Below are 24,377 nucleotides of genomic sequence, written 5' to 3'. Positions count from 1 at the left end.
GAGTCAGTGGGGATTAATGAGAGTCAGTGGAGATTAATGAGAGTCAGTGGAGATTAATGAGAGTCAGTGGAGATTAATGGGACTCAGTGGAGATTAATGAGAGTCAGTGGAGATTAATGAGAGTCAGTGGGGATTAATGGGAGTCAGTGGAGATTAATGAGAGTCAGTGGAGATTCATGAGAGTCAGTGGAGATTAATGAGAGTCAGTGGAGATTAATGAGAGTCAGTGGAGATTAATGGGAGTCATTGGAGATTAATGAGAGTCAGTGGGGATTAATGAGAGTCAGTGGAGATTAATGAGAGTCAGTGGAGATTAATGAGAGTCAGTGGAGATTAATGAGAGTCAGTGGGGATTAATGGGAGTCAGTGGAGATTAATGAGAGTCAGTGGGGATTAATGAGAGTCAGTGAAGATTAATGAGAGTCAGTGGAGATTAATGAGAGTCAGTGGGGATTAATGGGAGTCAGTGGGGAATAATGAGAGTCAGTGGGGATTAATGAGAGTCAGTGGGGATTAATGGGAGTCAGTGGGGATTAATGAGAGTCAGTGGGGATTAATGAGAGTCAGTGGAGATTAATGAGAGTCAGTGGGGATTAATGAGAGTCAGTGGAGATTAATGGGAGTCAGTGGAGATTAATGAGAGTCAGTGGAGATTAATGAGAGTCAGTGGTGTTTCATGAGAGTCAGTGGAGATTAATGAGAGTCAGTGGAGATTAATGAGAGTCAGTGGGGATTAATGAGAGTCAGTGGAGATTAATGGGAGTCAGTGGAGATTAATGAGAGTCAGTGGTGATTAATGAGAGTCAGTGGAGATTAATGGGAGTCAGTGGAGATTAATGAGAGTCAGTGGGGATTAATGAGAGTCAGTGGAGATTAATGAGAGTCAGTGGAGATTAATGAGAGTCAGTGGGGATTAATGAGAGTCAGTGGAGATTAATGGGAGTCAGTGGGGATTAATGGGAGTCAGTGGAGGTTAATGAGAGTCAGTGGAGATTAATGAGAGTCAGTGGAGATTAATGAGAGTCAGTGGTGATTAATGAGAGTCAGTGGAGATTAATGAGAGTCTGTGGAGATTAATGAGAGTCAGTGGAGATTAATGAGAGTCAGTGGTGATTAATGAGAGTCAGTGGAGATTAATGAGAGTCAGTGGAGATTAATGAGAGTCAGTGGTGATTAATGAGAGTCAGTGGGGATTAATGAGAGTCAGTGGAGATTAATGAGAGTCAGTGGAGATTAATGAGAGTCAGTGGGGATTAATGAGAGTCAGTGGGGATTAATGAGAGTCAGTGGAGATTAATGAGAGTCAGTGAAGATTAATGAGAGTCAGTGGGGATTAATGAGAGTCAGTGGGGATTAATGAGAGTCAGTGGAGATTAATGAGAGTCAGTGGAGATTAATGAGAGTCAGTGGGGATTAATGAGAGTCAGTGGAGATTAATGAGAGTCAGTGGAGATTAATGAGAGTCAGTGGAGATTAATGAGAGTCAGTGAGATTAATGAGAGTCAGTGGAGATTAATGAGAGTCAGTGGAGATTAATGAGAGTCAGTGGGGATTAATGAGAGTCAGTGGGGATTAATGAGAGTCAGTGGAGATTAATGAGAGTCAGTGGAGATTAATGAGAGTCAGTGGAGATTAATGAGAGTCAGTGGTGATTAATGAGAGTCAGTGGAGATTAATGAGAGTCAGTGGAGATTAATGAGAGTCAGTGGTGATTAATGAGAGTCAGTGAGATTAATGAGAGTCAGTGGAGATTAATGAGAGTCAGTGGAGATTAATGAGAGTCAGTGGAGATTAATGGAGTCAGTGGGATTAATGAGAGTCAGTGGGGATTAATGAGAGTCAGTGGGATTAATGAGAGTCAGTGGAGATTAATGAGAGTCAGTGGGGATTAATGAGAGTCAGTGGGGATTAATGAGAGTCAGTGGAGATTAATGAGAGTCAGTGGAGATTAATGAGAGTCAGTGGGGATTAATGAGAGTCAGTGGAGATTAATGAGAGTCAGTGGAGATTAATGAGAGTCAGTGGAGATTAATGAGAGTCAGTGAGATTAATGAGAGTCAGTGGGATTAATGAGAGTCAGTGGAGATTAATGAGAGTCAGTGGGATTAATGAGAGTCAGTGGAGATTAATGAGAGTCAGTGGGGATTAATGAGAGTCAGTGGGGATTAATGAGAGTCAGTGGAGATTAATGAGAGTCAGTGGGATTAATGAGAGTCAGTGGGGATTAATGAGAGTCAGTGGAGATTAATGAGAGTCAGTGGAGATTAATGGGAGTCAGTGGAGATTAATGAGAGTCAGTGGGATTAATGAGAGTCAGTGGAGATTAATGAGAGTCAGTGGAGATTAATGAGAGTCAGTGGAGATTAATGAGAGTCAGTGGGGATTAATGAGAGTCAGTGGAGATTAATGAGAGTCAGTGGGGATTAATGAGAGTCAGTGGAGATTAATGAGAGTCAGTGGAGATTAATGAGAGTCAGTGGTGATTAATGAGAGTCAGTGGGGATTAATGAGAGTCAGTGGAGATTAATGAGAGTCAGTGGGGATTAATGAGAGTCAGTGGAGATTAATGAGAGTCAGTGGTGATTAATGAGAGTCAGTGGAGATTAATGAGAGTCAGTGGAGATTAATGAGAGTCAGTGGGGATTAATGAGAGTCAGTGGAGATTAATGAGAGTCAGTGGAGATTAATGAGAGTCAGTGGAGGATTAATGAGAGTCAGTGGAGATTAATGAGAGTCAGTGGAGATTAATGAGAGTCAGTGGAGATTAATGAGAGTCAGTGGTGATTAATGAGAGTCAGTGGAGATTAATGAGAGTCAGTGGAGATTAATGAGAGTCAGTGGGATTAATGAGAGTCAGTGGAGATTAATGAGAGTCAGTGGAGATTAATGGAGTCAGTGGAGATTAATGAGAGTCAGTGGAGATTAATGAGAGTCAGTGGAGATTAATGAGAGTCAGTGGAGATTAATGAGAGTCAGTGGAGATTAATGAGAGTCAGTGGGGATTAATGAGAGTCAGTGAGATTAATGAGAGTCAGTGGAGATTAATGGGAGTCAGTGGGGATTAATGGAGTCAGTGGAGATTAATGAGAGTCAGTGGGATTAATGAGAGTCAGTGGAGATTAATGAGAGTCAGTGGGGATTAATGAGAGTCAGTGGAGATTAATGAGAGTCAGTGGGATTAATGAGAGTCAGTGAGATTAATGAGAGTCAGTGGAGATTAATGGAGTCAGTGGGATTAATGGGAGTCAGTGGAGATTAATGAGAGTCAGTGGGGATTAATGAGAGTCAGTGGAGATTAATGAGAGTCAGTGGGGATTAATGAGAGTCAGTGGAGATTAATGAGAGTCAGTGGAGATTAATGAGAGTCAGTGGAGATTAATGAGAGTCAGTGGAGATTAATGAGAGTCAGTGGGATTAATGGAGTCAGTGGAGATTAATGAGAGTCAGTGGGGATTAATGAGAGTCAGTGGAGATTAATGAGAGTCAGTGGAGATTAATGAGAGTCAGTGGGATTAATGGGAGTCAGTGGGGAATAATGAGAGTCAGTGGAGATTAATGAGAGTCAGTGGGGATTAATGGGAGTCAGTGGGATTAATGAGAGTCAGTGGGGATTAATGAGAGTCAGTGGAGATTGATGAGAGTCAGTGGAGATTAATGGGAGTCAGTGGAGATTAATGAGAGTCAAATGAGAGTCAGTGGGGATTAATGGGAGTCAGTGGAGATTAATGAGAGTCAGTGGGGATTAATGAGAGTCAGTGGAGATTAATGAGAGTCAGTGGAGATTAATGAGAGTCAGTGGTGATTAATGAGAGTCAGTGGGGATTAATGAGAGTCAGTGGAGATTAATGAGAGTCAGTGGGGATTAATGAGAGTCAGTGGAGATTAATGAGAGTCAGTGGTGATTAATGAGAGTCAGTGGAGATTAATGAGAGTCAGTGGAGATTAATGAGAGTCAGTGGGATTAATGAGAGTCAGTGGAGATTAATGAGAGTCAGTAGAGATTAATGGGAGTCAGTGGAGTTAATGAGAGTCAGTGGAGATTAATGAGAGTCAGTGGAGATTAATGAGAGTCAGTGGAGATTAATGAGAGTCAGTGGTGATTAATGAGAGTCAGTGGAGATTAATGAGAGTCAGTGGAGATTAATGAGAGTCAGTGGGATTAATGAGAGTCAGTGGAGATTAATGAGAGTCAGTGGAGATTAATGGGAGTCAGTGGAGATTAATGAGAGTCAGTGGAGATTAATGAGAGTCAGTGGAGATTAATGAGAGTCAGTGAGATTACTGAGAGTCAGTGGAGATTAATGGGAGTCAGTGGGGATTAATGAGAGTCAGTGAAGATTAATGAGAGTCAGTGGAGATTAATGGAGTCAGTGGGATTAATGGGAGTCAGTGGAGATTAATGAGAGTCAGTGGGATTAATGAGAGTCAGTGGAGATTAATGAGAGTCAGTGGGGATTAATGAGAGTCAGTGGAGATTAATGGAGTCAGTGGGATTAATGAGAGTCAGTGAAGATTAATGAGAGTCAGTGGAGATTAATGGGAGTCAGTGGGGATTAATGGAGTCAGTGGAGATTAATGAGAGTCAGTGGGGATTAATGAGAGTCAGTGGAGATTAATGAGAGTCAGTGGGATTAATGAGAGTCAGTGGAGATTAATGAGAGTCAGGGAGATTAATGAGAGTCAGTGGAGATTAATGAGAGTCAGTGGAGATTAATGAGAGTCAGTGGGGATTAATGGGAGTCAGTGGAGATTAATGAGAGTCAGTGGGATTAATGAGAGTCAGTGAAGATTAATGAGAGTCAGTGAGATTAATGAGAGTCAGTGGGATTAATGGAGTCAGTGGGGAATAATGAGAGTCAGTGGGGATTAATGAGAGTCAGTGGGGATTAATGGGAGTCAGTGGGATTAATGAGAGTCAGTGGGGATTAATGAGTCAGGAGATTAATGAGAGTCAGTGGGGATTAATGAGAGTCAGTGGAGATTAATGGAGTCAGTGGAGATTAATGAGAGTCAGTGGAGATTAATGAGAGTCAGTGGTGTTTCATGAGAGTCAGTGGAGATTAATGAGAGTCAGTGGAGATTAATGAGAGTCAGTGGGGATTAATGAGAGTCAGTGGAGATTAATGGAGTCAGTGGAGATTAATGAGAGTCAGTGGAGATTAATGAGAGTCAGTGGAGATTAATGGAGTCAGTGGAGATTAATGAGAGTCAGTGGGGATTAATGAGAGTCAGTGGAGATTAATGAGAGTCAGTGGAGATTAATGAGAGTCAGTGGGGATTAATGAGAGTCAGTGGAGATTAATGGGAGTCAGTGGGGATTAATGGGAGTCAGTGGAGGTTAATGAGAGTCAGTGGAGATTAATGAGAGTCAGTGGAGATTAATGAGAGTCAGTGGTGATTAATGAGAGTCAGTGGAGATTAATGAGAGTCAGTGGAGATTAATGAGAGTCAGTGGAGATTAATGAGAGTCAGTGGAGATTAATGAGAGTCAGTGGTGATTAATGAGAGTCAGTGGAGATTAATGAGAGTCAGTGGAGATTAATGAGAGTCAGTGGAGATTAATGAGAGTCAGTGGTGATTAATGAGAGTCAGTGGGGATTAATGAGAGTCAGTGGAGATTAATGAGAGTCAGTGGAGATTAATGAGAGTCAGTGGGGATTAATGAGAGTCAGTGGGGATTAATGAGAGTCAGTGGAGATTAATGAGAGTCAGTGAGATTAATGAGAGTCAGTGGGGATTAATGAGAGTCAGTGGGGATTAATGAGAGTCAGTGGAGATTAATGAGAGTCAGTGGAGATTAATGAGAGTCAGTGGGGATTAATGAGAGTCAGTGGAGATTAATGAGAGTCAGTGGAGATTAATGAGAGTCAGTGGAGATTAATGAGAGTCAGTGGGGATTAATGAGAGTCAGTGAAGATTAATGAGAGTCAGTGGAGATTAATGAGAGTCAGTGGAGATTAATGAGAGTCAGTGGGGATTAATGAGAGTCAGTGGGGATTAATGAGAGTCAGTGGAGATTAATGAGAGTCAGTGGAGATTAATGACAGTCAGTGGAGATTAATGAGAGTCAGTGGTGATTAATGAGAGTCAGTGGAGATTAATGAGAGTCAGTGGAGATTAATGAGAGTCAGTGGTGATTAATGAGAGTCAGTGAAGATTAATGAGAGTCAGTGGAGATTAATGAGAGTCAGTGGAGATTAATGAGAGTCAGTGGAGATTAATGGGAGTCAGTTGGGATTAATGAGAGTCAGTGGGATTAATGAGAGTCAGTGGGGATTAATGAGAGTCAGTGGAGATTAATGAGAGTCAGTGGGATTAATGAGAGTCAGTGGGATTAATGAGAGTCAGTGGAGATTAATGAGAGTCAGTGGAGATTAATGAGAGTCAGTGGGGATTAATGAGAGTCAGTGAGATTAATGAGAGTCAGTGGAGATTAATGAGAGTCAGTGGAGATTAATGAGAGTCAGTGGGGATTAATGAGAGTCAGTGGTGATTAATGAGAGTCAGTGGGATTAATGAGAGTCAGTGGAGATTAATGAGAGTCAGTGAAGATTAATGAGAGTCAGTGGGGATTAATGAGAGTCAGTGGAGATTAATGAGAGTCAGTGGGGATTAATGAGAGTCAGTGGGGATTAATGAGAGTCAGTGGAGATTAATGAGAGTCAGTGGAGATTAATGGAGTCAGTGGAGATTAATGAGAGTCAGTGGGGATTAATGAGAGTCAGTGGAGATTAATGAGAGTCAGTGGAGATTAATGGGAGTCAGTGGAGATTAATGAGAGTCAGTGGGGATTAATGGGAGTCAGTGGAGATTAATGAGAGTCAGTGGGGATTAATGAGAGTCAGTGGAGATTAATGAGAGTCAGTGGAGATTAATGAGAGTCAGTGGTGATTAATGAGAGTCAGTGGGGATTAATGAGAGTCAGTGGAGATTAATGAGAGTCAGTGGGATTAATGAGAGTCAGTGGAGATTAATGAGAGTCAGTGGTGATTAATGAGAGTCAGTGGAGATTAATGAGAGTCAGTGGAGATTAATGAGAGTCAGTGGGATTAATGAGAGTCAGTGGAGATTAATGAGAGTCAGTAGAGATTAATGGAGTCAGTGGAGGTTAATGAGAGTCAGTGGAGATTAATGAGAGTCAGTGGAGATTAATGAGAGTCAGTGGTGATTAATGAGAGTCAGTGGAGATTAATGAGAGTCAGTGGAGATTAATGAGAGTCAGTGGGATTAATGAGAGTCAGTGGAGATTAATGAGAGTCAGTGGAGATTAATGGGAGTCAGTGGAGATTAATGAGAGTCAGTGGAGATTAATGAGAGTCAGTGGAGATTAATGAGAGTCAGTGGAGATTACTGAGAGTCAGTGGAGATTAATGGAGTCAGTGGGGATTAATGAGAGTCAGTGAAGATTAATGAGAGTCAGTGGAGATTAATGGGAGTCAGTGGGGATTAATGGGAGTCAGTGGAGATTAATGAGAGTCAGTGGGATTAATGAGAGTCAGTGGAGATTAATGAGAGTCAGTGGGGATTAATGAGAGTCAGTGGAGATTAATGGGAGTCAGTGGGGATTAATGAGAGTCAGTGAAGATTAATGAGAGTCAGTGGAGATTAATGGGAGTCAGTGGGGATTAATGGAGTCAGTGGAGATTAATGAGAGTCAGTGGGGATTAATGAGAGTCAGTGGAGATTAATGAGAGTCAGTGGGGATTAATGAGAGTCAGTGGAGATTAATGAGAGTCAGTGGAGATTAATGAGAGTCAGTGAAGATTAATGAGAGTCAGTGGAGATTAATGAGAGTCAGTGGAGATTAATGAGAGTCAGTGGTGATTAATGAGAGTCAGTGGAGATTAATGAGAGTCAGTGAAGATTAATGAGAGTCAGTGGAGATTAATGAGAGTCAGTGGAGATTAATGAGAGTCAGTGGTGATTAATGGGAGTCAGTGAAGATTAATGAGAGTCAGTGGGATTAATGAGAGTCAGTGGAGATTAATGAGAGACAGTGGAGATTAATGAGAGTCAGTGGAGATTAATGAGAGTCAGTGGGGATTAATGAGAGTCAGTGGAGATTAATGAGAGTCAGTGGAGATTAATGAGAGTCAGTGGAGATTAATGGGAGTCAGTGGGGATTAATGAGAGTCAGTGAAGATTAATGAAGTCAGTGGAGATTAATGGAGTCAGTGGGGAATAATGAGAGTCAGTGGAGATTAATGAGAGTCAGTGGAGATTAATGAGAGTCAGTGGGGATTAATGAGAGTCAGTGGGATTAATGAGAGTCAGTGGAGATTAATGAGAGTCAGTGGAGATTAATGAGAGTCAGTGGGATTAATGAGAGTCAGTGGAGATAATGAGAGTCAGTGGAGATTAATGAGAGTCAGTGAAGATTAATGAGAGTCAGTGGAGATTAATGAGAGTCAGTGGAGATTAATGAGAGTCAGTGGTGATTAATGAGAGTCAGTGGAGATTAATGAGAGTCAGTGAAGATTAATGAGAGTCAGTGGAGATTAATGAGAGTCAGTGGAGATTAATGAGAGTCAGTGGAGATTAATGAGAGTCAGTGGAGATTAATGAGAGTCAGTGGTGATTAATGGGAGTCAGTGAAGATTAATGAGAGTCAGTGGGGATTAATGAGAGTCAGTGGAGATTAATGAGAGACAGTGGAGATTAATGAGAGTCAGTGGAGATTAATGAGAGTCAGTGGGGATTAATGAGAGTCAGTGGAGATTAATGAGAGTCAGTGGAGATTAATGAGAGTCAGTGGAGATTAATGGGAGTCAGTGGGGATTAATGAGAGTCAGTGAAGATTAATGAGAGTCAGTGGAGATTAATGGGAGTCAGTGGGGAATAATGAGAGTCAGTGGAGATTAATGAGAGTCAGTGGAGATTAATGAGAGTCAGTGGGGATTAATGAGAGTCAGTGGGGATTAATGAGAGTCAGTGGAGATTAATGAGAGTCAGTGGGATTAATGAGAGTCAGTGGAGATTAATGAGAGTCAGTGGAGATTAATGAGAGTCAGTGGGGATTAATGAGAGTCAGTGGAGATTAATGAGAGTCAGTGGGGATTAATGAGAGTCAGTGGAGATTAATGAGAGTCAGTGGAGATTAATGAGAGTCAGTGGAGATTAATGAGAGTCAGTGGAGATTAATGAGAGTCAGTGGGATTAATGGAGTCAGTGGAGATTAATGAGAGTCAGTGGAGATTCATGAGAGTCAGTGGAGATTAATGAGAGTCAGTGGAGATTAATGAGAGTCAGTGGAGATTAATGGGAGTCATTGGAGATTAATGAGAGTCAGTGGGATTAATGAGAGTCAGTGGAGATTAATGAGAGTCAGTGGAGATTAATGAGAGTCAGTGGAGATTAATGAGAGTCAGTGGGGATTAATGGGAGTCAGTGGAGATTAATGAGAGTCAGTGGGGATTAATGAGAGTCAGTGAAGATTAATGAGAGTCAGTGGAGATTAATGAGAGTCAGTGGGGATTAATGGAGTCAGTGGGGAATAATGAGAGTCAGTGGGATTAATGAGAGTCAGTGGGGATTAATGGGAGTCAGTGGGGATTAATGAGAGTCAGTGGGGATTAATGAGAGTCAGTGGAGATTAATGAGAGTCAGTGGGGATTAATGAGAGTCAGTGGAGATTAATGGGAGTCAGTGGAGATTAATGAGAGTCAGTGGAGATTAATGAGAGTCAGTGGTGTTTCATGAGAGTCAGTGGAGATTAATGAGAGTCAGTGGAGATTAATGAGAGTCAGTGGGGATTAATGAGAGTCAGTGGAGATTAATGGAGTCAGTGGAGATTAATGAGAGTCAGTGGAGATTAATGAGAGTCAGTGGAGATTAATGGAGTCAGTGGAGATTAATGAGAGTCAGTGGGGATTAATGAGAGTCAGTGGAGATTAATGGGAGTCAGTGGGATTAATGGAGTCAGTGGAGGTTAATGAGAGTCAGTGGAGATTAATGAGAGTCAGTGGAGATTAATGAGAGTCAGTGGAGATTAATGAGAGTCAGTGGTGATTAATGAGAGTCAGTGGAGATTAATGAGAGTCAGTGGAGATTAATGAGAGTCAGTGGAGATTAATGAGAGTCAGTGGAGATTAATGAGAGTCAGTGGTGATTAATGAGAGTCAGTGGAGATTAATGAGAGTCAGTGAGATTAATGAGAGTCAGTGGTGATTAATGAGAGTCAGTGGGGATTAATGAGAGTCAGTGGAGATTAATGAGAGTCAGTGAGATTAATGAGAGTCAGTGGGGATTAATGAGAGACAGTGGGATTAATGAGAGTCAGTGGAGATTAATGAGAGTCAGTGAAGATTAATGAGAGTCAGTGGGGATTAATGAGAGTCAGTGGGGATTAATGAGAGTCAGTGGAGATTAATGAGAGTCAGTGGAGATTAATGAGAGTCAGTGGGGATTAATGAGAGTCAGTGGAGATTAATGAGAGTCAGTGGAGATTAATGAGAGTCAGTGGAGATTAATGAGAGTCAGTGGGATTAATGAGAGTCAGTGAAGATTAATGAGAGTCAGTGGAGATTAATGAGAGTCAGTGGAGATTAATGAGAGTCAGTGGGGATTAATGAGAGTCAGTGGGGATTAATGAGAGTCAGTGGAGATTAATGAGAGTCAGTGGAGATTAATGACAGTCAGTGGAGATTAATGAGAGTCAGTGGTGATTAATGAGAGTCAGTGGAGATTAATGAGAGTCAGTGGAGATTAATGAGAGTCAGTGGATTAATGAGAGTCAGTGAAGATTAATGAGAGTCAGTGGAGATTAATGAGAGTCAGTGGAGATTAATGAGAGTCAGTGGAGATTAATGGGAGTCAGTTGGGATTAATGAGAGTCAGTGGGGATTAATGAGAGTCAGTGGGGATTAATGAGAGTCAGTGGAGATTAATGAGAGTCAGTGGGATTAATGAGAGTCAGTGGGGATTAATGAGAGTCAGTGGAGATTAATGAGAGTCAGTGGAGATTAATGAGAGTCAGTGGGATTAATGAGTCAGTGGAGATTAATGAGAGTCAGTGGAGATTAATGAGAGTCAGTGGAGATTAATGAGAGTCAGTGAGATTAATGAGAGTCAGTGGGATTAATGAGAGTCAGTGGTGATTAATGAGAGTCAGTGGGATTAATGAGAGTCAGTGGAGATTAATGAGAGTCAGTGAGATTAATGAGAGTCAGTGGGGATTAATGAGAGTCAGTGGAGATAATGAGAGTCAGTGGGATTAATGAGAGTCAGTGGGGATTAATGAGTGTCAGTGGAGATTAATGAGAGTCAGTGGAGATTAATGGAGTCAGTGGAGATTAATGAGAGTCAGTGGGGATTAATGAGAGTCAGTGGAGATTAATGAGAGTCAGTGGAGATTAATGGGAGTCAGTGGAGATTAATGAGAGTCAGTGGAGATTAATGAGAGTCAGTGGAGATTAATGAGAGTCAGTGGTGATTAATGAGAGTCAGTGGAGATTAATGAGAGTCAGTGGTGATTAATGAGAGACAGTGGAGATTAATGAGAGTCAGTGGAGATTAATGAGAGTCAGTGGGATTAATGAGAGTCAGTGGAGATTAATGAGAGTCAGTGGAGATTAATGAGAGTCAGTGGAGATTAATGGGAGTCAGTGGGGATTAATGAGAGTCAGTGAAGATTAATGAGAGTCAGTGGAGATTAATGGGAGTCAGTGGGGAATAATGAGAGTCAGTGGAGATTAATGAGAGTTAGTGGAGATTAATGAGAGTCAGTGGGGATTAATGAGAGTCAGTGGGATTAATGAGAGTCAGTGGGGATTAATGGGAGTCAGTGGAGATTAATGAGAGTCAGTGGGGATTAATGAGAGTCAGTGGAGATAATGAGAGTCAGTGGAGATTAATGAGAGTCAGTGGTGATTAATGAGAGTCAGTGGGGATTAATGAGAGTCAGTGGAGATTAATGAGAGTCAGTGGGGATTAATGAGAGTCAGTGGAGATTAATGAGAGTCAGTGGTGATTAATGAGAGTCAGTGGAGATTAATGAGAGTCAGTGGAGATTAATGAGAGTCAGTGGGGATTAATGAGAGTCAGTGGAGATTAATGAGAGTCAGTAGAGATTAATGGGAGTCAGTGGAGGTTAATGAGAGTCAGTGGAGATTAATGAGAGTCAGTGGAGATTAATGAGAGTCAGTGGAGATTAATGAGAGTCAGTGGTGATTAATGAGAGTCAGTGGAGATTAATGAGAGTCAGTGGAGATTAATGAGAGTCAGTGGGGATTAATGAGAGTCAGTGGAGATTAATGATAGTCAGTGGAGATTAATGGGAGTCAGTGGAGATTAATGAGAGTCAGTGGAGATTAATGAGAGTCAGTGGAGATTAATGAGAGTCAGTGGAGATTACTGAGAGTCAGTGGAGATTAATGGGAGTCAGTGGGGATTAATGAGAGTCAGTGAAGATTAATGAGAGTCAGTGGAGATTAATGGAGTCAGTGGGATTAATGGAGTCAGTGGAGATTAATGAGAGTCAGTGGGGATTAATGAGAGTCAGTGGAGATTAATGAGAGTCAGTGGGGATTAATGAGAGTCAGTGGAGATTAATGGGAGTCAGTGGGGATTAATGAGAGTCAGTGAAGATTAATGAGAGTCAGTGGAGATTAATGGGAGTCAGTGGGATTAATGGGAGTCAGTGGAGATTAATGAGAGTCAGTGGGGATTAATGAGAGTCAGTGGAGATTAATGAGAGTCAGTGGGGATTAATGAGAGTCAGTGGAGATTAATGAGAGTCAGTGGAGATTAATGAGAGTCAGTGGAGATTAATGAGAGTCAGTGGAGATTAATGAGAGTCAGTGGGGATTAATGGGAGTCAGTGGAGATTAATGAGAGTCAGTGGGGATTAATGAGAGTCAGTGAAGATTAATGAGAGTCAGTGGAGATTAATGAGAGTCAGTGGGGATTAATGGAGTCAGTGGGAATAATGAGAGTCAGTGGGATTAATGAGAGTCAGTGGGGATTAATGGGAGTCAGTGGGGATTAATGAGAGTCAGTGGGGATTAATGAGAGTCAGTGGAGATTAATGAGAGTCAGTGGGGATTAATGAGAGTCAGTGGAGATTAATGGGAGTCAGTGGAGATTAATGAGAGTCAGTGGAGATTAATGAGAGTCAGTGGTGTTTCATGAGAGTCAGTGGAGATTAATGAGAGTCAGTGGAGATTAATGAGAGTCAGTGGGGATTAATGAGAGTCAGTGGAGATTAATGGGAGTCAGTGGAGATTAATGAGAGTCAGTGGAGATTAATGAGAGTCAGTGGAGATTAATGGGAGTCAGTGGAGATTAATGAGAGTCAGTGGGATTAATGAGAGTCAGTGGAGATTAATGAGAGTCAGTGGAGATTAATGAGAGTCAGTGGGATTAATGAGAGTCAGTGGAGATTAATGGGAGTCAGTGGGGATTAATGGGAGTCAGTGGAGGTTAATGAGAGTCAGTGGAGATTAATGAGAGTCAGTGGAGATTAATGAGAGTCAGTGGAGATTAATGAGAGTCAGTGGTGATTAATGAGAGTCAGTGGAGATTAATGAGAGTCAGTGGAGATTAATGAGAGTCAGTGGAGATTAATGAGAGTCAGTGGAGATTAATGAGAGTCAGTGGTGATTAATGAGAGTCAGTGGAGATTAATGAGAGTCAGTGGAGATTAATGAGAGTCAGTGGTGATTAATGAGAGTCAGTGGGATTAATGAGAGTCAGTGGAGATTAATGAGAGTCAGTGGAGATTAATGAGAGTCAGTGGGGATTAATGAGAGTCAGTGGGGATTAATGAGAGTCAGTGGAGATTAATGAGAGTCAGTGAAGATTAATGAGAGTCAGTGGGATTAATGAGAGTCAGTGGGGATTAATGAGAGTCAGTGGAGATTAATGAGAGTCAGTGGAGATTAATGAGAGTCAGTGGGGATTAATGAGAGTCAGTGGAGATTAATGAGAGTCAGTGGAGATTAATGAGAGTCAGTGGAGATTAATGAGAGTCAGTGGGGATTAATGAGAGTCAGTGAAGATTAATGAGAGTCAGTGGAGATTAATGAGAGTCAGTGGAGATTAATGAGAGTCAGTGGGGATTAATGAGAGTCAGTGGGGATTAATGAGAGTCAGTGGAGATTAATGAGAGTCAGTGGAGATTAATGACAGTCAGTGGAGATTAATGAGAGTCAGTGGAGATTAATGAGAGTCAGTGGAGATTAATGAGAGTCAGTGGTGATTAATGAGAGTCAGTGAAGATTAATGAGAGTCAGTGGAGATTAATGAGAGTCAGTGGAGATTAATGAGAGTCAGTGGAGATTAATGGGAGTCAGTTGGGATTAATGAGAGTCAGTGGGGATTAATGAGAGTCAGTGGGGATTAATGAGAGTCAGTGGGGATTAATGAGAGTCAGTGGGGATTAATGAGAGTCAGTGGAGATTAATGAGAGTCAGTGGAGATTAATGAGAGTCAGTGGGGATTAATGAGAGTCAGTGGAGATTAATGAGAGTCAGTGGAGATTAATGAGAGTCAGTGGAGATTAATGAGAGTCAGTGAAGATTAATGAGAGTCAGTGGGGATTAATGAGAGTCAGTGGTGATTAATGAGAGTCAGTGGGGATTAATGAGAGTCAGTGGAGATTAATGAGAGTCAGTGAAGATTAATGAGAGTCAGTGGGGATTAATGAGAGTCAGTGGAGATTAATGAGAGTCAGTGGGGATTAATGAGAGTCAGTGGGGATTAATGAGAGTCAGTGGAGATTAATGAGAGTCAGTGGAGATTAATGGGAGTCAGTGGAGATTAATGAGAGTCAGTGGGGATTAATGAGAGTCAGTGGAGATTAATGAGAGTCAGTGGAGATTAATGGGAGTCAGTGGAGATTAATGAGAGTCAGTGGGATTAATGGGAGTCAGTGGAGATTAATGAGAGTCAGTGGGGATTAATGAGAGTCAGTGGAGATTAATGAGAGTCAGTGGAGATTAATGAGAGTCAGTGGTGATTAATGAGAGTCAGTGGGGATTAATGAGAGTCAGTGGAGATTAATGAGAGTCAGTGGGGATTAATGAGAGTCAGTGGAGATTAATGAGAGTCAGTGCTGATTAATGAGAGTCAGTGGAGATTAATGAGAGTCAGTGGAGATTAATGAGAGTCAGTGGGATTAATGAGAGTCAGTGGAGATTAATGAGAGTCAGTAGAGATTAATGGGAGTCAGTGGAGGTTAATGAGAGTCAGTGGAGATTAATGAGAGTCAGTGGAGATTAATGAGAGTCAGTGGAGATTAATGAGAGTCAGTGGTGATTAATGAGAGTCAGTGGAGATTAATGAGAGTCAGTGGAGATTAATGAGAGTCAGTGGGATTAATGAGAGTCAGTGGAGATTAATGAGAGTCAGTGGAGATTAATGGGAGTCAGTGGAGATTAATGAGAGTCAGTGGAGATTAATGAGAGTCAGTGGAGATTAATGAGAGTCAGTGGAGATTACTGAGAGTCAGTGGAGATTAATGGGAGTCAGTGGGGATTAATGAGAGTCAGTGAGATTAATGAGAGTCAGTGGAGATTAATGGGAGTCAGTGGGATTAATGGGAGTCAGTGGAGATTAATGAGAGTCAGTGGGGATTAATGAGAGTCAGTGGAGATTAATGAGAGTCAGTGGGGATTAATGAGAGTCAGTGGAGATTAATGGAGTCAGTGGGGATTAATGAGAGTCAGTGAAGATTAATGAGAGTCAGTGGAGATTAATGGGAGTCAGTGGGGATTAATGGGAGTCAGTGGAGATTAATGAGAGTCAGTGGGGATTAATGAGAGTCAGTGGAGATTAATGAGAGTCAGTGGGGATTAATGAGAGTCAGTGGAGATTAATGAGAGTCAGTGGAGATTAATGAGAGTCAGTGAAGATTAATGAGAGTCAGTGGAGATTAATGAGAGTCAGTGGAGATTAATGAGAGTCAGTGGTGATTAATGAGAGTCAGTGGAGATTAATGAGAGTCAGTGAAGATTAATGAGAGTCAGTGGAGATTAATGAGAGTCAGTGGAGATTAATGAGAGTCAGTGGAGATTAATGAGAGTCAGTGGTGATTAATGGAGTCAGTGAAGATTAATGAGAGTCAGTGGGGATTAATGAGAGTCAGTGGAGATTAATGAGAGACAGTGGAGATTAATGAGAGTCAGTGGAGATTAATGAGAGTCAGTGGGGATTAATGAGAGTCAGTGGAGATTAATGAGAGTCAGTGGAGATTAATGAGAGTCAGTGGAGATTAATGGGAGTCAGTGGGGATTAATGAGAGTCAGTGAAGATTAATGAGAGTCAGTGGAGATTAATGGGAGTCAGTGGGGAATAATGAGAGTCAGTGGAGATTAATGAGAGTCAGTGGAGATTAATGAGAGTCAGTGGGGATTAATGAGAGTCAGTGGGGATTAATGAGAGTCAGTGGAGATTAATGAGAGTCAGTGGAGATTAATGAGAGTCAGTGGGGATTAATGAGAGTCAGTGGAGATTAATGAGAGTCAGTGGAGATTAATGAGAGTCAGTGAAGATTAATGAGAGTCAGTGGAGATTAATGAGAGTCAGTGGAGATTAATGAGAGTCAGTGGTGATTAATGAGAGTCAGTGGAGATTAATGAGAGTCAGTGAAGATTAATGAGAGTCAGTGGAGATTAATGAGAGTCAGTGGAGATTAATGAGAGTCAGTGGAGATTAATGAGAGTCAGTGGAGATTAATGAGAGTCAGTGGTGATTAATGGGAGTCAGTGAAGATTAATGAGAGTCAGTGGGGATTAATGAGAGTCAGTGGAGATTAATGAGAGACAGTGGAGATTAATGAGAGTCAGTGGAGATTAATGAGAGTCAGTGGGGATTAATGAGAGTCAGTGGAGATTAATGAGAGTCAGTGGAGATTAATGAGAGTCAGTGGAGATTAATGGGAGTCAGTGGGGATTAATGAGAGTCAGTGAAGATTAATGAGAGTCAGTGGAGATTAATGGGAGTCAGTGGGGAATAATGAGAGTCAGTGGAGATTAATGAGAGTCAGTGGAGATTAATGAGAGTCAGTGGGGATTAATGAGAGTCAGTGGGGATTAATGAGAGTCAGTGGAGATTAATGAGAGTCAGTGGGGATTAATGAGAGTCAGTGGAGATTAATGAGAGTCAGTGGAGATTAATGAGAGTCAGTGGGATTAATGAGAGTCAGTGGAGATTAATGAGAGTCAGTGGGGATTAATGAGAGTCAGTGGAGATTAATGAGAGTCAGTGAGATTAATGAGAGTCAGTGGAGATTAATGGGACTCAGTGGAGATTAATGAGAGTCAGTGGAGATTAATGAGAGTCAGTGGGGATTAATGGGAGTCAGTGGAGATTAATGAGAGTCAGTGGAGATTCATGAGAGTCAGTGGAGATTAATGAGAGTCAGTGGAGATTAATGAGAGTCAGTGGAGATTAATGGGAGTCATTGGAGATTAATGAGAGTCAGTGGGGATTAATGAGAGTCAGTGGAGATTAATGAGAGTCAGTGGAGATTAATGAGAGTCAGTGGAGATTAATGAGAGTCAGTGGGGATTAATGGGAGTCAGTGGAGATTAATGAGAGTCAGTGGGATTAATGAGAGTCAGTGAAGATTAATGAGAGTCAGTGGAGATTAATGAGAGTCAGTGGGATTAATGGAGTCAGTGGGGAATAATGAGAGTCAGTGGGGATTAATGAGAGTCAGTGGGGATTAATGGGAGTCAGTGGGGATTAATGAGAGTCAGTGGGGATTAATGAGAGTCAGTGGAGATTAATGAGAGTCAGTGGGATTAATGAGAGTCAGTGGAGATTAATGGGAGTCAGTGGAGATTAATGAGAGTCAGTGGAGATTAATGAGAGTCAGTGGTGTTTCATGAGAGTCAGTGGAGATTAATGAGAGTCAGTGGAGATTAATGAGAGTCAGTGGGATTAATGAGAGTCAGTGGAGATTAATGGGAGTCAGTGGAGATTAATGAGAGTCAGTGGAGATTAATGAGAGTCAGTGGAGATTAATGGGAGTCAGTGGAGATTAATGAGAGTCAGTGGGGATTAATGAGAGTCAGTGGAGATTAATGAGAGTCAGTGGAGATTAATGAGAGTCAGTGGGGATTAATGAGAGTCAGTGGAGATTAATGGGAGTCAGTGGGGATTAATGGGAGTCAGTGGAGGTTAATGAGAGTCAGTGGAGATTAATGAGAGTCAGTGGAGATTAATGAGAGTCAGTGGAGATTAATGAGAGTCAGTGGTGATTAATGAGAGTCAGTGGAGATTAATGAGAGTCAGTGGAGATTAATGAGAGTCAGTGGAGATTAATGAGAGTCAGTGGTGATTAATGAGAGTCAGTGGAGATTAATGAGAGTCAGTGGTGATTAATGAGAGACAGTGGAGATTAATGAGAGTCAGTGGAGATTAATGAGAGTCAGTGGGATAATGAGAGTCAGTGGAGATTAATGAGAGTCAGTGGAGATTAATGAGAGTCAGTGGAGATTAATGGGAGTCAGTGGGGATTAATGAGAGTCAGTGAAGATTAATGAGAGTCAGTGGAGATTAATGGGAGTCAGTGGGGAATAATGAGAGTCAGTGGAGATTAATGAGAGTCAGTGGAGATTAATGAGAGTCAGTGGGGATTAATGAGAGTCAGTGGGATTAATGAGAGTCAGTGAGATTAATGAGAGTCAGTGGGATTAATGAGAGTCAGTGGAGATTAATGAGAGTCAGTGGAGATTAATGAGAGTCAGTGGGATTAATGAGAGTCAGTGAGATTAATGAGAGTCAGTGGGGATTAATGAGAGTCAGTGGAGATTAATGAGAGTCAGTGGAGATTAATGAGAGTCAGTGGAGATTAATGGGACTCAGTGGAGATTAATGAGAGTCAGTGGAGATTAATGAGAGTCAGTGGGGATTAATGGGAGTCAGTGGAGATTAATGAGAGTCAGTGGAGATTCATGAGAGTGAGTGGAGATTAATGAGAGTCAGTGGAGATTAATGAGAGTCAGTGGAGATTAATGGGAGTCATTGGAGATTAATGAGAGTCAGTGGGGATTAATGAGAGTCAGTGGAGATTAATGAGAGTCAGTGGAGATTAATGAGAGTCAGTGGGGATTAATGGGAGTCAGTGGAGATTAATGAGAGTCAGTGGGATTAATGAGAGTCAGTGAAGATTAATGAGAGTCAGTGGAGATTAATGAGAGTCAGTGGGATTAATGGGAGTCAGTGGGGAATAATGAGAGTCAGTGGGGATTAATGAGAGTCAGTGGGGATTAATGGGAGTCAGTGGGGATTAATGAGAGTCAGTGGGGATTAATGAGAGTCAGTGGAGATTAATGAGAGTCAGTGGGGATTAATGAGAGTCAGTGGAGATTAATGGGAGTCAGTGGAGATTAATGAGAGTCAGTGGAGATTAATGAGAGTCAGTGGTGTTTCATGAGAGTCAGTGGAGATTAATGAGAGTCAGTGGAGATTAATGAGAGTCAGTGGGGATTAATGAGAGTCAGTGGAGATTAATGGGAGTCAGTGGAGATTAATGAGAGTCAGTGGAGATTAATGAGAGTCAGTGGAGATTAATGGGAGTCAGTGGAGATTAATGAGAGTCAGTGGGGATTAATGAGAGTCAGTGGAGATTAATGAGAGTCAGTGGAGATTAATGAGAGTCAGTGGGGATTAATGAGAGTCAGTGGAGATTAATGGGAGTCAGTGGGGATTAATGGGAGTCAGTGGAGGTTAATGAGAGTCAGTGGAGATTAATGAGAGTCAGTGGAGATTAATGAGAGTCAGTGGAGATTAATGAGAGTCAGTGGTGATTAATGAGAGTCAGTGGAGATTAATGAGAGTCAGTGGAGATTAATGAGAGTCAGTGGAGATTAATGAGAGTCAGTGGTGATTAATGAGAGTCAGGAGATTAATGAGAGTCAGTGGAGATTAATGAGAGTCAGTGGAGATTAATGAGAGTCAGTGGTGATTAATGAGAGTCAGTGGGGATTAATGAGAGTCAGTGGAGATTAATGAGAGTCAGTGGAGATTAATGAGAGTCAGTGGGGATTAATGAGAGTCAGTGGGGATTAATGAGAGTCAGTGGAGATTAATGAGAGTCAGTGAAGATTAATGAGAGTCAGTGGGGATTAATGAGAGTCAGTGGGGATTAATGAGAGTCAGTGGAGATTAATGAGAGTCAGTGGAGATTAATGAGAGTCAGTGGGGATTAATGAGAGTCAGTGGAGATTAATGAGAGTCAGTGGAGATTAATGAGAGTCAGTGGAGATTAATGAGAGTCAGTGGGGATTAATGAGAGTCAGTGAAGATTAATGAGAGTCAGTGGAGATTAATGAGAGTCAGTGGAGATTAATGAGAGTCAGTGGGGATTAATGAGAGTCAGTGGGATTAATGAGAGTCAGTGGAGATTAATGAGAGTCAGTGGAGATTAATGACAGTCAGTGGAGATTAATGAGAGTCAGTGGTGATTAATGAGAGTCAGTGGAGATTAATGAGAGTCAGTGGAGATTAATGAGAGTCAGTGGTGATTAATGAGAGTCAGTGGAGATTAATGAGAGTCAGTGGAGATTAATGAGTGTCAGTGGAGATTAATGGGAGTCAGTTGGGATTAATGAGAGTCAGTGGGGATTAATGAGAGTCAGTGGGGATTAATGAGAGTCAGTGGAGATTAATGAGAGTCAGTGGGATTAATGAGAGTCAGTGGGATTAATGAGAGTCAGTGGAGATTAATGAGAGTCAGTGGAGATTAATGAGAGTCAGTGGGATTAATGAGAGTCAGTGGAGATTAATGAGAGTCAGTGGAGATTAATGAGAGTCAGTGAAGATTAATGAGAGTCAGTGGGGATTAATGAGAGTCAGTGGTGATTAATGAGAGTCAGTGGGATTAATGAGAGTCAGTGGAGATTAATGAGAGTCAGTGAAGATTAATGAGAGTCAGTGGGGATTAATGAGAGTCAGTGGAGATTAATGAGAGTCAGTGGAGATTAATGAGAGTCAGTGGGGATTAATGAGAGTCAGTGGAGATTAATGAGAGTCAGTGGAGATTAATGGGAGTCAGTGGAGATTAATGAGAGTCAGTGGGGATTAATGAGAGTCAGTGGAGATTAATGAGAGTCAGTGGAGATTAATGGGAGTCAGTGGAGATTAATGAGAGTCAGTGGGGATTAATGGGAGTCAGTGGAGATTAATGAGAGTCAGTGGGGATTAATGAGAGTCAGTGGAGATTAATGAGAGTCAGTGGAGATTAATGAGAGTCAGTGGTGATTAATGAGAGTCAGTGGGGATTAATGAGAGTCAGTGGAGATTAATGAGAGTCAGTGGGGATTAATGAGAGTCAGTGGAGATTAATGAGAGTCAGTGGTGATTAATGAGAGTCAGTGGAGATTAATGAGAGTCAGTGGAGATTAATGAGAGTCAGTGGGGATTAATGAGAGTCAGTGGAGATTAATGAGAGTCAGTAGAGATTAATGGGAGTCAGTGGAGGTTAATGAGAGTCAGTGGAGATTAATGAGAGTCAGTGGAGATTAATGAGAGTCAGTGGAGATTAATGAGAGTCAGTGGGGATTAATGAGAGTCAGTGGAGATTAATAAGAGTCAGTGGAGATTAATGGGAGTCAGTGGAGATTAATGAGAGTCAGTGGAGATTAATGAGAGTCAGTGGAGATTAATGAGAGTCAGTGAGATTACTGAGAGTCAGTGGAGATTAATGGGAGTCAGTGGGATTAATGAGAGTCAGTGAAGATTAATGAGAGTCAGTGGAGATTAATGGGAGTCAGTGGGATTAATGGGAGTCAGTGGAGATTAATGAGAGTCAGTGGGGATTAATGAGAGTCAGTGAGATTAATGAGAGTCAGTGGGGATTAATGAGAGTCAGTGGAGATTAATGGAGTCAGTGGGGATTAATGAGAGTCAGTGAAGATTAATGAGAGTCAGTGGAGATTAATGGGAGTCAGTGGGGATTAATGGGAGTCAGTGGAGATTAATGAGAGTCAGTGGGGATTAATGAGAGTCAGTGGAGATTAATGAGAGTCAGTGGGGATTAATGAGAGTCAGTGGAGATTAATGAGAGTCAGTGGAGATTAATGAGTGTCAGTGAAGATTAATGAGAGTCAGTGGAGATTAATGAGAGTCAGTGGAGATTAATGAGAGTCAGTGGTGATTAATGAGAGTCAGTGGAGATTAATGAGAGTCAGTGAAGATTAATGAGAGTCAGTGGAGATTAATGAGAGTCAGTGGAGATTAATGAGAGTCAGTGGAGATTAATGAGAGTCAGTGGTGATTAATGGAGTCAGTGAAGATTAATGAGAGTCAGTGGGGATTAATGAGAGTCAGTGGAGATTAATGAGAGACAGTGGAGATTAATGAGAGTCAGTGGAGATTAATGAGAGTCAGTGGGGATTAATGAGAGTCAGTGGAGATTAATGAGAGTCAGTGGAGATTAATGAGAGTCAGTGGAGATTAATGGGAGTCAGTGGGGATTAATGAGAGTCAGTGAAGATTAATGAGAGTCAGTGGAGATTAATGGGAGTCAGTGGGGAATAATGAGAGTCAGTGGAGATTAATGAGAGTCAGTGGAGATTAATGAGAGTCAGTGGGATTAATGAGAGTCAGTGGGGATTAATGAGAGTCAGTGGAGATTAATGAGAGTCAGTGGAGATTAATGAGAGTCAGTGGGGATTAATGAGAGTCAGTGGAGATTAATGAGAGTCAGTGGAGATTAATGAGAGTCAGTGAAGATTAATGAGAGTCAGTGGAGATTAATGAGAGTCAGTGGAGATTAATGAGAGTCAGTGGTGATTAATGAGAGTCAGTGGAGATTAATGAGAGTCAGTGAAGATTAATGAGAGTCAGTGGAGATTAATGAGAGTCAGTGGAGATTAATGAGAGTCAGTGGAGATTAATGAGAGTCAGTGGTGATTAATGGAGTCAGTGAAGATTAATGAGAGTCAGTGGGGATTAATGAGAGTCAGTGGAGATTAATGAGAGACAGTGGAGATTAATGAGAGTCAGTGGAGATTAATGAGAGTCAGTGGAGATTAATGAGAGTCAGTGGAGATTAATGGAGTCAGTGGGGATTAATGAGAGTCAGTGAAGATTAATGAGAGTCAGTGGAGATTAATGGAGTCAGTGGGGAATAATGAGAGTCAGTGGAGATTAATGAGAGTCAGTGGAGATTAATGAGAGTCAGTGGGGATTAATGAGAGTCAGTGGGGATTAATGAGAGTCAGTGGAGATTAATGAGAGTCAGTGGGATTAATGAGAGTCAGTGGAGATTAATGAGAGTCAGTGGAGATTAATGAGAGTCAGTGGTGATTAATGAGAGTCAGTGGGATTAATGAGAGTCAGTGGGATTAATGAGAGTCAGTGGAGATTAATGAGAGTCAGTGGAGATTAATGACAGTCAGTGGAGATTAATGAGAGTCAGTGGTGATTAATGAGAGTCAGTGGAGATTAATGAGAGTCAGTGGAGATTAATGAGAGTCAGTGGTGATTAATGAGAGTCAGTGAAGATTAATGAGAGTCAGTGGAGATTAATGAGAGTCAGTGGAGATTAATGAGAGTCAGTGGAGATTAATGGGAGTCAGTTGGGATTAATGAGAGTCAGTGGGGATTAATGAGAGTCAGTGGAGATTAATGAGAGTCAGTGGGATTAATGAGAGTCAGTGGGATTAATGAGAGTCAGTGGAGATTAATGAGAGTCAGTGAGATTAATGAGAGTCAGTGGAGATTAATGAGAGTCAGTGGGGATTAATGAGAGTCAGTGGAGATTAATGAGAGTCAGTGGAGATTAATGAGAGTCAGTGGAGATTAATGAGAGTCAGTGAAGATTAATGAGAGTCAGTGGGATTAATGAGAGTCAGTGGTGATTAATGAGAGTCAGTGGGGATTAATGAGAGTCAGTGGAGATAATGAGAGTCAGTGGGATAATGAGAGTCAGTGGTGATTAATGAGAGTCAGTGAAGATTAATGAGAGTCAGTGGAGATTAATGGGAGTCAGTGGAGATTAATGAGAGTCAGTGGAGATTAATGAGAGTCAGTGGAGATTAATGAGAGTCAGTGGGGATTAATGGGAGTCAGTGGAGATTAATGAGAGTCAGTGGAGATTAATGAGAGTCAGTGGAGATTAATGAGAGTCAGTGGTGATTAATGAGAGTCAGTGGAGATTAATGAGAGTCAGTGGAGATTAATGAGAGTCAGTGGGGATTAATGAGAGTCAGTGGAGATTAATGAGAGTCAGTGGAGATTAATGGAGTCAGTGGAGATTAATGAGAGTCAGTGGGGATTAATGAGAGTCAGTGGTGATTAATGAGAGTCAGTGGGGATTAATGAGAGTCAGTGGAGATTAATGAGAGTCAGTGGGGATTAATGAGAGTCAGTGGAGATTAATGAGAGTCAGTGGTGATTAATGAGAGTCAGTGGGGATTAATGAGAGT

This window comes from Heterodontus francisci, unplaced genomic scaffold (assembly GCF_036365525.1).
Source record: "Heterodontus francisci isolate sHetFra1 unplaced genomic scaffold, sHetFra1.hap1 HAP1_SCAFFOLD_786, whole genome shotgun sequence".
Taxonomy (NCBI): domain Eukaryota; kingdom Metazoa; phylum Chordata; class Chondrichthyes; order Heterodontiformes; family Heterodontidae; genus Heterodontus; species Heterodontus francisci.
Note: the sequence above shows the minus strand (reverse complement) of the source record.